At 35.8% G+C, this 12,492-nt stretch overlaps 1 non-coding gene across 1 annotated transcript; it reads right to left on the bottom strand.

Moving 5' to 3' along the window:
• Positions 1-11,963: 11,963 nt before the first annotated feature.
• On the bottom strand, positions 11,964-12,067 carry LOC112798566 (small nucleolar RNA R71). Its single transcript, XR_003200174.1, has one exon. It is a non-coding gene; the product is annotated as a small nucleolar RNA R71 (small nucleolar RNA).
• Between the last annotated feature and the right edge of the window lie 425 nt (positions 12,068-12,492).

Genomic DNA, 12,492 nt, shown 5'->3' with positions numbered 1-12,492 from the left:
CCTCAGCAGTCATAGTCAAGCGTGCACTCTTGGTATACTGTATCCTACATGGAGGAGAGATTAATGTTTCACAAATCATAGCTGATAGTATTTAAGAGATTACAGAAAACACAAACAAATCAGGCAAGCTGGGTCATCTAAGCACCATTCTGAGGTTATGCAATAGAGCTGGGGTGCTTTTTGAGGATGAAGACACAGAGAAAGTAAAAGTAGGAAAGGAGTCACAAAGAGGAGCATGGAAGGGATAAATGAAGAAGATGACCAAGAGGAGGTAATAGCTCCCAAACAGAGAAGGCCACAAAGAGGGGAAGAACAAGCTCAACAAGCTCCTGATGCATTAGAGTTGAGCGAAATGAGAAGAACAATTGAGGAAATGTCTTAACAACTCGTGCAAGCATAACAAGAGCAATATCTAGAGCGCCGGGAGAAAAATTTGAAGGATAAAGAGGCGCGAGAGGCTTGGCAACACCAAATGGAGGAAACACAAGCGAGCTAGCAGCAGCAAATGATGACCCAACAACAAGAATTTCAAGCAAGGATTCTTGAAGGCCAGAAGGAAAAATCAACAGAATTCTGAGAATCATATGATAAATTGTACTTGAGTCAGGCCAAATATGGGGAATATACTCACAACTTGTATCAGTGGAAGAACATTCATCATACCATTGGAGAGACTAGACACGTGCAATGAATAGAGCATGATGAAAATACACAAGCAAAGTTGGATTATTTGACCCACAGTATGCCAGCACTAAATCCACAAATCAAATCATTTGAGTAGTGCCAAGAATTAAGAGACTGACAGAAAGCAAGGACCCAGAATTATACAGAAGTGATGTATCAAAGATTGGAGGCAGCTAGGCTCTCAGGTCTCATAGATTCTATCTGGGATAGAAGGTGCCCTGGTGAAGAAGCTCAAGACTATTCCAAGCTCGGGAAAAGAAAGAAGAAGAAGGGAGAATCAAGCAAAAGCCAAGAGCACAACAATTAGAAGGTGGTGAAGTTCTTTCATAATTTCAATAAGGAAGACGTATGTCTGAAACATGATATGTTTCCAATTGCTTTTTGTTTTGCATTTTTTTTTGTACTTAACAGTTAGCTAGAATAAGTAATCTGCATAATAATTGTCATTCTTACTTTGCTTGAATTTTGTTTTGTTTCCCATATGCTTGAATAAAAGAGAAATATTTGAATTAGGAAGTAAATATCCAATGTTGCATAAGTTAGAATGAAAGCTAGTGGTGGTATTTGTTGATTTAATACATGGCTTATGAAATAAATGCTGCATAATGACATGTTCTTTGAAGAATGAACTAGTTTGCTGTTATAAAGGCTTGTATCACTAAATATCCCTTGAGAATAAAATAAAATAGAAAGAAAAAGAAAGAGAAAAAGCCAAAAGTGGCAAAGAGAACAAACAATAAGTCTAGGCACCAATAGCTTGAGCCCTAGGACACATGCCTGTGGTGTTTTTGTGCTAGGATATGCTTGGACAAGTAAGTTCTGAGGAGTATTTCAAAACTTGGACACTTAGATTAAGTAATTTGGGATTGCCAATAGAAAGTCCACAATAAAGAGCAACCTAGCTACAAAACACTTAGTAATCCAAAGAGATGCTGGACATCAATGATCCTAGGAAGAAAAGGGTGAGCCATGTATCTGTGGTGAAGGATTGTTGGGCAAAATTAAGCCAAAGGCTGCTGCAACATTTGCCACCAAGCATTCAAAGAATAATAAGCTCTCTGAGCAAAACAAAGAAGGAAGAGTTAGCAAGGGAACAAGCAAAAGTAAAGCCTTATAGCAGCAAACTTAGTGAACCCTTGAGGAAACATCTCTTATGTAACAGCAAGCAATAAATAAGCCACCATTGTCTGCATAAAAACCCCATGAACCAAGTTCAACTATATGCTCAATAAGGAAATGCACACTTCTCTGTTTCATTTCATTTCCTCTTATGTTTGATGCTTGCTTGGGGACAAGCAAGATTTAAGTTTGGTGTTGTAATGACAAATCATTATACACTAGCTTTTCAAGCAAATTTCATTTGTTTCATCAGTTTTTATGCACTTTCTTGCATTGTAAGTTAGTAATTTGGAGTGGAATTGCATGGTTTCTTTGAATCAATCAACCACCCTTTAATTGGCACAAAATCATGAGGTTTAAGCTTGAATTAATTGGTTTTTAAATAAATTTTAAACCTTGTGAATTTGGTGATACTTTGATTGGTTGTTTTGATTACTTGTAGGTGAAGAAAATGAAGAAAGAAAGAAAGTGTGGCCTAAGGAAAAGGAAAGCGTAGCACAAGGCAAGGATCAAGAATTTAAAGCTCTTGCCAAGAGCTAGAGCTCTTGTAAAGAGCTTTACTTCAAAGGCCAAAGGCCAAGCAAAGGGAGAGCTAGGCTCTCCACAAGAACCGAGTGCTACATATCAAGGAGGGAGCAAGGCAAAATTTTCAAAGCTCAGCTCTGCCCAAAAGCTTTTTCGGGCTTTCCTCAAGGAAAATAAAGGAAAAATAGTTTGCCAATGCACTCCACAAGTTTCGAACTCAATACCAAGGGGGAGGGAGTAGCGCTACCTCACAAGAAAAACAAGCCAAAATTGGCTTGTTCTCACTCCATGGGATTCGAACCAGGTACATCCAAGGAGCAAGGCATTAGGCGCTACTCATGTGCCAAGAAAAATGGCCTGCACCTGCACTCACCAAGGATCGAACCAGGGGCCTCAAGGAAGCAAGAGAGAGTGCGCTACTTTGGTGCCAAGAAATAGAAGCCAAGCAATGCTCTCCCTAGGTGTCGAACTTGGAGCTTCATAAGAGACAAGGAGCAAGCTCAACTCTTGCCAAGAGATGAGTGCTACTCCCTTGCAACGTGATGCATCATGCACGCGACAAATTGGGTAAGACAAAGGCACCAAGCTCGGCTCTTGGTGACACCCGAGCCTAGCATTGAGAGCATCACCCATGGGCTAAGAAATTCATCAAAAATCCAATTCTATTTATTTCTTCACCAAATTTTAGAGCCCACCCAAATTCTTAGATCCAAATTAGGAAGTGTTTAAATAGATGTTAGTTAGATGTAGAGAGGACCTTTTTTACCTTTTTTTTTGAATTTTGATTTGAGAACTTTTTCATTTTAATTTTGCTTCTATTTTGAATTTTGATTTTCTTTGAACTTTGGCTTGAATTGGGAAGGAGAATTGAGTTCTCTTCCTCTGGGTTTCTTATTTTCCTTTTCTGCACACTTAGCTTGAGTCTTGGGTGTTGAGAATTGAGAAAATTCTTTCTCAATCTCACCTTGAGATCTCTTTGTTCCTTTCTCTGCATAATTCAAGAATTGGTGATCTGAATTCAAGTTTCTTTACTGTTTTGATCTTTAATTTGTTTGCAATTGTTCTTTGAGTTGGATCAAGGAAGGCAGTGAGATCTAGACTTGATTTTCTAGTCTTTTGACCCCTGAGATCTTGAATATTCCTTTTAGTTCATCTGTTGAATGCTACTCCAAGTTAATTTACTTTTCTGTTTGAGATCTATTTCAATTCAAGTCATCCTCTACTCTTCTGCTTGTTGCAATTTACTTTTCCTTGTTAAATTTCTACAAATCCCAACTCTCTGATCTCTTTATCATTCAAGCAATTTACATTTCTTGCGCTCCAAGCTTCTGCAATTTACATTTCTTGCACTCTAAGTTTCTCGTATTTACTTTACTTGTTCTTTAAGATTCAGCACTTTCACTTTCTGTTATCTTTAATTTACTGCAATTCTCCCCTCTCCTTTTACAATTCATGCAATTTAGCTTCAGTCAATTACAAACCACTCAAATCAACTCTTGTTTGCTTGACTAAATCAACCACTAAACTAAAATTGCTCAATCCTTCAATCCCTGTGGGATCGACCTCACTCCCATGAGTTATTATTACTTGATGCGACTCGGTACACTTGCCGGTGAGTTTTGTGTTGGATCGTCTTCCACAACATCATATATATATAAAATATAAAGTATTTTTTAGATAAATTGTGATGATAATTTGATATTTTATTGATATTAAAATATAAATTAAAATTTTCAATTATTTTTAATGTCTTATTTTAATTATATAAAGTATTTAAAATATTTTTTGTTTTAATAAATAATAATATATACTATATCCAAATTTATTTTAAAAATATATGTTAAGAATAAAACTGGACACGCTGATATGTAATGATATTTAAGTATATCCAAGTGTATCCAAGAATAAAACTGGACACGCGTATTGATGAAGGTCATATTTAAATTATATTTAACACACAAATACGACAATTTAGTGAAGTATCTGTGCTTCATAGCTAAGAATCAAGAAGGAGGCCTTTGTACCCTATAACTACCAAGTCTTTTAATATATACGCGAACCCCACTTCATCTAAGTTGATGGCCCACACAGAGTAATAAAACTTTTATATATATAGCTACTTTGTTAAATTGGAAATTTCTACTACTAATTTTAGGATAGAAAGAATAGGACAAACACAAATCAAAAAGACATTTTGCATTCTTCTATAATTTTTTTTGGATGTCCACGGTATCCCTCAATCCGACAAGTCAAGGACTAATCCGTCACAGATTTGAGCTCTATTTAACGGTCTGCCGCTGGCCAATGAATTGCTGCATGCACAAGGCAGGATTCGAACCTCTAACACTTGCTTAAACGGACGAGTGAGCTGACCACACGACCAACCCAAGTTGGTTGCATTCTTTTATAATAGTTATGAACGTAAGATCAAACGGGGAAAGTCATTGGTCTACACAATAAAAAAGAAGTTAAAACTAATGCGTGAATAAAACATTTGAATAGAAGAAGATACCAACTCAAATGAAGATGTTAAAAATATCTTCTCATCAAGAATTTTATGTTAAAAAGTGTGCTTTATTTATTTGGCCATATTTTAAAAAAAATAACATTTTTATAACATATTAAATCAAACCCTACAATTTATCATCTAATAATAAAATAGATACATCTTTATATGAAGACAATTATAAAATCTTCATAATAATAACCACGATAGAATAATATATTTCTATCTTCACCTGAAAAGAACTAAAATAAGTATCATAAGCCTAGGAAACCATGGAACACAAGTACGAGATATTATCAACAAAATGGTCAAAAATGTAATTAAGATGACCAACCTGAAGTAAGGAAATTAATAAGTAACTAAAATAAGTATATTATAAAAAAAGCAAGAATTTAATCAGATCAGCGCATCAAATCAAAGTGCAAGTTTCCAGAAATAGCATGTTAAATTATGGCTCATTTTTTTAATATTGGTTAGGATTTGGTGTAATGCTTTGATATTGGATCTGGTGGGGTTTTGCATGTTTCTGAGGGCTAACAATCCGCAGGGGCGAATTGCTTTACCGGAATATTTTTTTGAAAATAAAAAAAGACAATACAAGAGGGGCGTATTGCTTTTCTAAAAATTTTTAAAAGCAATACAAGAGGCATGGATTGTATTCGTTTAATATTAAAGACACAATACAAGGGGGCATATTGTATTAGTTTAATATTAAAGACATAATACAAAATGGGCATATTGACAATACAAGAACAGCGAATTGCCAAAACACAGGGGGCAGAATGACATTACTCAGGGGGCGTACTGTACTTTTTATATTAAAAAAATACCTCGAGTATTATAAAAAGAAGAACAAATTTGTTGAGTGTGAGTGTGATTTATTTTTGTTGAGAGAGTAAGAGAAGAAAAATGGAGAAAAGTGTTAGTTTGAAAATATATTACAATGATCAAATCTTTCCATAAATATCTGAAGGTGTGAACTTTGTATGTCAAAATCTATATGATCTTGTTATTCCTTTTGAAATAACATATGAGGAATTTAAGAGTATACTTTGTCAATGTGTTGATAATCAAATATTAAAGAGAGTCACAAATATTTTTTATAGACAGTCTGTGTTAGTATTTGGTGATTTTATTCAATTTCAAATAATGTATATAGTTGATGATGCAAGTATGCAAGGGATGTTTTCGATCTACCAACAAACACGGGCACAAGTGTCAGTTATCGAGTTATATGTTGAGTTTGAAGAATTAGTTGAGGTTAATTTACCCAAACCTAACATCGACTGGACGGTTTATAACACTGAAAGTGAAGAGGAATTCGAGGGCACTTATCATATTGTTGGACCAGCTGAAGATGTTGATGAAGATGATGTCATAGTTGAGCCTGACGTTGCAGATGTGACAAATGCACTAACGAGCCAACATCTATCTAGAGAGCCTTCTTTTATGCATGCTTTGGATCTAGACGCTATGAATGCACCAGAATTTCCTGAATTTGTCAATGCAGGTAAGTAGTCTTCTATTTTTATTGTGATTAGTATTATAATAATAATAATTATTAGCTTAGCCTTTATTATAATTCGCATTACTGTCATTGTTATTATTTGTTATTACGATTATTTGTTGTTATTATTATTAATTCATCACTATTGTTATTATTATTAGTAATAGTAAGAATTATTTCTTGTTATGGCTAATTGATGAGCGGATAATTTATACACTTTTTGGCATTGTTTTTAGTATGTTTTAGTTAGTTTTTATTATATTTTTATTAGTTTTTATTTAAAATTCACTTTTCAGGACTTTACTATGAGTTTGTGTGTTTTTCTGTGATTTCAGGTATTTTCTGGCTGAAATTGAGGGACCTGAGCAAAAATCTGATTCAGAGGCTGAAAAGGACTGCAGATGCTGTTGAATTCTGACCTCCCTGCACTCGAAGTGGATTTTTTGGAGCTACAGAAGCCCAATTGGCGCGCTCTTAATTGCGTTGGAAATTAGACATCTAGGGCTTTCCAGAAATATATAATAGTTCATACTTTGCCCGAGATTTGATGACCCAAACCGGCGTTCCAAATCAGCTTCAGAATTCCCGGCGTTAAACGCCGGAACTGGCACAAAAGTTGGAGTTAAACGCCCAAACTGGCACAAAAGCTGGCGTTTAACTCCAAGAAAAGTCTCTACACATGAAAGCTTCAATGCTCAGTCCAAGCACACACCAAGTGGGCCCAAAAGTGGATTTTTACGTCATTTACTCATTTTTGTAAACCCTAAGCTACTAGTTCTCTATAAATAGGACCTTTTGCTATTGTATTTTCATCTGGGGATCACTTTAAATCTTCGGATCATCTTTGGACATCTAGTTCTTAGATCATGGGGGCTGGCCTCTCGGTCATGCCTAGACCTTGTTCTTATGTATTTTCAACGATGGAGTTTCTACACACCATAGATTAAGGTGTGGAGCTTTGCTGTACCTCGAGTATTAATGCAATTACTATTGTTCTTCTATTGAATTCAGCTTATTCTTGTTCTAAGATATCACTTGTTCCTCAACTTGATGAATGTGATGATCCGTGACACTCATCATCATTCTCACCTATGAACGTGTGCCTGACAACCACCTCCGTTCTACCTTAGATTGAGTGGATATCTCTTGGATTCTTAATCAAAATCTTCGTGGTATAAGCTAGAATCCATTGGCGGCCATTCTTGAGAATCCGGAAGGTCTAAACCTTGTCTGTGGTATTCTGAGTAGGATTCAGGGATTGAATGACTATGACGAGCTTCAAACTCGCGATTGTGGGGCGTTAGTGACAGACGCAAAAGAATCACTGGATTCTATTCCGACATGATCGAGAACCGACAGATGAATAGCCGTGCTGTGACAGAGCGCGTTGAATATTTTCACTGAGAGGACGGGACTGTAGCCATTGACAACGGTGATGCTCAACATACAGCTTGCCATGGAAAGAAGTAAGAACGATTGGATGAAGACAGTAGGAAAGCAGAGAGACGGAAGGGACAAAGCATCACCACATTGTTGTCAAACTCTCGAGTTAACTCGTAAACTCGTACGAGTTTACGAGTTTAGGTAGTAGCATCGAGTTAACTCAGACACAAACTCGTTTTTGGATAGACTCGGGTAGACTCGGTAAACTCGCATAAACTCAGCCAAACTCGCGAGTTTACGGGCGAGTCAGCGAGTTTGCTTTGTTTGGCCTTTTTTCACAAAAACAAAGCCATTTTGGGCCCAAAAAAAGAGGAAAAAAGGGAGCAACAATTAACGAACCCTAAACAGCTAAATCCCTCACTTTTCCCGCTGCACTCACTCAGTCACTCTCTTCTCCGAACCCTCTTCACGTTTCGCCTGTCCCTTGATGAGCGGATATATACGCTCTTTGGCATTGTTTTTAGTAAGTTCAAGCTACTTTTAGGGATGTTTTCATTAGTTTTTATGTTAAATTCACATTTCTGGACTTTACTATGAGTTTGTGTGTTTTTCTGTGATTTCAGGTAATTTCTAGCTGAAATTGAGGGACTTGAGCAAAACTCTGATAGGAGGCTGACAAAGGACTGCTGATGTTGTTGGAATCTGACCTCCCTATACTCGAAATGGATTTTTTGGAGCTACAGAACTCCAAATAGTGCGCTCTCAACGGCGTTGGAAAGTAGACATCCAGAGATTTCCAGCAATATATAATAGTCCATACTTTATTCGGGAATTGATAATGTAAACGGGCGCTCAACGCCAGTTCCATGTTGTTGTCTGGAGTAAAACGCCAGAAACACATCACGACCCGGAGTTGAACGCCCAAAACACGTTACAACTTGGCGTTCAACTCCAAAAGAAGTCTTAGCTCGTGGATAGATCAAGCTCAGCCCAAACACACACCAAGTGGGCCCCGGAAGTGGATTTATGCATCAATTACTTACTCATGTAAACCCTAGTAGCTAGTCTAGTATAAATAGGATAATTTACTATTGTATTAGACATCTTTGGTCTCAGTTTTATTTTATTCTTCATCTGAGGAGACTATTGATCACGTTTTGGGGGGCTGGCCATTCGGCCATGCCTGAACCTTTCACTTATGTATTTTCAACGGTGGAGTTTCTACACACCATAGATTAAGGGTGTGGAGCTCTGCTGTACCTCAAGTTTCAATGCAATTACTATTATTTTCTATCCAATTCGAATTATTCCTATTCTAAGATATTCGTTGCACTTCAACTTGATGAATGTGATGATCCGTGACACTCATTATCATTCTCACCTATGAACGCGCGTGATTGACAACCACTTCCGTTCTACCCTAGACCGGGCGCATATCTCTTGGATTCCTTAATCAGAATCTTCGTGGTATAAGCTAGAATTGATGGCGGCATTCATGGGAATCCGGAAGGTCTAACCTTGTCTGTGGTATTCCGAGTAGGATTCCGGAATTGAATGACTGTGACAAGCTTCAAACTCCTGAAGGCTGGGCGTTAGTGACAGACGCAAAAGAATCAAGGGATTCTACTCCAACCTGATTGAGAATCGACAGATGATTAGCCGTGCTGTGACAGAGCATTTGGACCTTTTTCACTGAGAGGATGGGATGTAGCCATTGACAACAGTGATGCCCTATATACAGCTTGCCATGGAAAGGAGTAAGAAGGATTGGATGAAGCAGTAGGAAAGCAAAGATTCAGGAGGAGCACAACATCTCCATACACCTATCTGAAATTCCCATCATGGAAATACATGAGTAACTTTATCCTTATTTTATGTTTATTTAATATTTATTAATTTTCGAAAATCCATGATCAATTACAATCCGCTTGACTGAGATTTACAAGTTGACCATAGCTTGCTTCATACCAACAATCTCTGTGGGATCGACCCTTACTCACGTAAGGTTTATTACTTGGACGACCCAGTACACTTGCTGGTTAGTTGAACGGAGTTGTGACCACACATAGTAAAGAGCTATTATCCCGAATTAAATTTCATACAAGTACAAAGAGTACGAATCACAATTTCGTCCACCAAGTTTTTGGCGCCGTTGCCGGGGATTATTCGAGTATGGACAACTGACGGTTCATCTTGTTGCTCAGATTATGTAATTTTCTTTTTATTTTCTTTTCAAAAAGTTTTCAAAATTTTTCTTTTATTTTCGTTTTTCTAAAAGAATATTTTCGAAAAAAATAAAATAAAAATACAAAAAAATTAGAAAATCATAAAAATAAAAAATATTTTGTGTTTCTTGTTTGAGTCTTGAGTCAATTTTTAAGTTTGGTGTCAATTGCATGCTTTAAAATTTTTTTCTTGCATTTTTTTCGAAAATTCATGCATTCATAGTGTTCTTCATGATCTTCAAGTTGTTCTTGGTAAGTCTTCTTGTTTGATCTTGATGTTTTCTTGTTTGGTATCTTTTGTTGTTTTTCATATGCATTTTTCGTTTGTTAGAGTCCATGCATTAAAGATTTATAAGTTTGGTGTTTTGCATGTTTTTTTTTTGCATAAAAATTTTTTCAAAAATATGTTCTTGATGTTCATCATGATCTTCAATAGTGTTCTTGGTGTTCATCTTGACATTCATAGTGTTCTTGCATGCAGTCTTCGTTTTGATCCATAAAGAAAAGAGAAAAACACAAAAATGACGTTTTTATTTTTTCTCTCTCTCCTCATTAAAAATTCAAAAATCAAAAAAATATCTTCTCCTTATTTCCCTCCAAATTTTCGAAATTTTGGGTTGACTTGGTCAAAAATTTTTAAAATTAGTTGTTTCTTACAAATCAAGTCAAATTTCCAATTTTAAAAAAATCTTATCTTTTTAAAATCTTTTTCAAAAATCATATCTTTTTCATTTTTTTATTATTTTCGAAAAATTCCAAATATCTTTTTCAAAATATTTTCAAAATCTTTTTCTTATCTTTATATCAAATTTTCGAAATTACACTAACAAGTAATATGATTGATTCAAAAATTTGAAGTTTGTTTCTTTCTTGTTAAGAAAGGTTCAATCTTCAAAATCTAGAATCCTATCCTTTTAAGTTTCTTGTTAGTTAAGTAATTAATTTTAATTTTAAAATTAAATCTTTCTCAACCATATCTTATCTATCTTATCTTTTTCAAAATTTTATCTTTTTCAATTTTGATTTCAAAATATCTTATCTTATCTTGTCTTCTTATCTTTTCAAATTTGATTTTAATATCTTTTTAAACTAACTATTTGACTTTTTGTTTGTTTCTTATCTTTTTCAAAACCAACTAACTACCTATCCCTCTCTAATTTTCGAAAATACCTCTCTCTTTTTCAAAAATTCTTTTTAATTGTTTTAAATTTTAATTTTAATTATACCTTATCTTTAATTTTCAAAAATCACTAACCACTTTTTCAAAATTATTTTCGAAATTCTCTATCTCTCCTTCTATCTATTTATTTATTTATTCATTAACACTTCTCTTCATCTCTCTTTATCTCAGATCACCACCTCTTTCCTTTCCCATTCTTCTTCACTACTCTGCCCTTTCTTCTTCTACTAACATAAAGGAATCTCTATACTTTGACATAGAGGATTCCTCTTTCTTTTCTTGTTCTCTTCTTCCTTATATGAGCAGGAACAAGGAAAAAGACACTCTTGTTGAAGCTGATCCAGAACCTCAAAGGACTCTGAAGAGGAAACTAAGAGAAGCTAAACTACAACAATCCAGAGGCAACCTTTCTGAAATTTTTGAACAAGAGAAGGAAATGGCAGTCGAACCCAACAACAATAATGCAAGGAGAATGCTTGGTGACTTCACAAAACCAACGTCCAAATTTGATGGAAGAAGCATCTCCATTCCTGCCATTGGAGCCAACAATTTTGAGCTTAAGCCTCAACTAGTTGCTTTAATGCAACAGAACTGCAAGTTTTATGGACTTCCATCTGAAGATCCTTACCAGTTTTTAACTGAGTTCTTGCAGATTTGTGAGACTGTTAAGACGAATGGAGTAGATCCTGAAGTCTACAGGCTCATGCTTTTCCCTTTTGCTGTAAGAGACAGAGCTAGAACATGGTTGGACTCACAACCTAAAGATAGCCTGGACTCCTGGGATAAGCTGGTCACGCCTTCTTGGATAAATTCTTTCCTCCTCAAAAGCTGAGCAAGCTTAGAGTGGATGTTCAGACCTTCAAGCAAAAAGATGGTGAATCCCTCTATGAAGCTTGGGAAAGATACAAGCAGATGACCAAAAAGTGTCCTTCTAACATGTTTTCAGAATGGACCATATTAGATATATTCTATTATGGTCTATCTGAATTTTCCAAGATGTCATTGGACCATTCTGCAGATGGATCTATTCACCTAAAGAAAATGCCTGAAGAGGCTCAAGAACTTATTGACATGGTTGTAAATAACCAATTCATGTACACTTCTGAGAGGAATTCCGTGAATAGTGGGACGCCTCAGAGGAAGGGAGTTCTTGAAATTGATACTCTGAATGCCATATTGGCTCAGAACAAAGTGTTGACTTAGCAAGTCAACATGATCTCTCAAAGTCTGAATGGATGGCAAAATGCATCCAATAGTACTAAAGAGGCAGCTTCTGAAGAAGCTTATGATCCTGAGAACCCTGCAATGGCAGAGGTTAATTACATGGGTGAACCTTATGGAAACACCTATAACTCATCATGGA

This window comes from Arachis hypogaea, chromosome 4 (assembly GCF_003086295.3).
Source record: "Arachis hypogaea cultivar Tifrunner chromosome 4, arahy.Tifrunner.gnm2.J5K5, whole genome shotgun sequence".
Lineage (NCBI taxonomy): Eukaryota > Viridiplantae > Streptophyta > Magnoliopsida > Fabales > Fabaceae > Arachis > Arachis hypogaea.
This window is presented reverse-complemented; position numbering and strand designations above follow the sequence as displayed.